This window comes from Lipotes vexillifer, unplaced genomic scaffold (genome assembly GCF_000442215.2).
Source record: "Lipotes vexillifer unplaced genomic scaffold, Lipotes_vexillifer_v1.1 scaffold67, whole genome shotgun sequence".
Lineage (NCBI taxonomy): Eukaryota > Metazoa > Chordata > Mammalia > Artiodactyla > Lipotidae > Lipotes > Lipotes vexillifer.
In genome coordinates this window covers 54,902-56,005 of record NW_006797638.1, presented here as the reverse complement: position 1 = coordinate 56,005, position 1,104 = coordinate 54,902, and the positions used below count along the sequence as shown (strand labels likewise).

General features: G+C 33.3%; 1 protein-coding gene across 1 annotated transcript in view; it reads right to left on the bottom strand.

The window, feature by feature from the left end:
* Positions 1-1,104, bottom strand: part of SKIC3 (SKI3 subunit of superkiller complex) — a gene marked incomplete at its 5' end in the record, with an annotated part of 72,807 nt that overhangs the window by 17,867 nt on the left and 53,836 nt on the right. The gene's annotated exons all lie outside the window — the stretch shown is intronic.

Below are 1,104 nucleotides of genomic sequence, written 5' to 3'. Positions count from 1 at the left end.
AGGGAGGGGCCCGCGTACTGAAAAAAAAAAAAAAAAAAAAAAAGATTTTCCATTTTTTCCAAACACATCAGAGGATAAGAAATATCCTATTTAACTCTTCTTCCATGGCTGGTTACGTGAGTTGCCTAGAGTACTATGCTGTTGTGGAAAGATCAATTATATTCACTTTCACTGAATACCAAGGGCAAGTCTCACAGTGTTCATCACTGTCCCTATATTAAAGGCTCAGTCATAGGAAAAGAAAGATAACACAATTTCTCAGCTCTTAAGAAAAGTCTGAGACAAAGGAAAAGCTCAAGACAACTCCATTTTACCTATGTTCTAACAGCCAAGCTTAAAAGTCACTTTATCATTCTAAGGAAGCAATTATGATTACACTGATGTATCCCTTCATCCATTTGATCTTTCCTTCCTTCCTTCACACCTTGATATAGCTTCAGGGGAAGAGGGAAAGACCAATAGCAGTGGGTTTAGAAGGTAATAAAAGAGATTATGAGTATAGACTCCTCTTTTCAAGAAAGTTAATTGTGAAAAGAAAAAGCTGGGTTGGGATTTGGAACTTAGGCTTTTTAATTTGTTTTGTCTTTTGTTTCACAAATCATATTTTGCAGGTTAATATTTACATGGTTAATATTTTCAGTCCTATTACCCTTAAAAAAACAAATGGATAATTTTTAAATCCTACAAGGGGCTCCAGTTAACAATACAGTCATTTAAACATACTTCTTAGCTCTAGTTTTTCATTTTTTTCTTACGTAACTGCCCCATTCAATATATATCTCCTATCAAATGGCTGAAATACAGGTATTTCATTTATAGACAGTATTACTGCTAATTGTACAAGAATCATTAGAAATCTTATGTAGACCAAAAATGTTTATAAAAAATTAAATACATACCTTGATATTATAAAATAATTTCTGCCCAGATAATGCCTACCTTACTTTAAATATCATAAGATATAATCAAATCCAGAATAGGAAAATAGGGACCATTTCCTACAATCTATGGTGAGATCTGAATACTACATAATGAAAGGCAGATGACTGAGATCTGGATCTGGATTTTAGGTCTAACAATGCCACTAATTAACTGTGCAGCCGC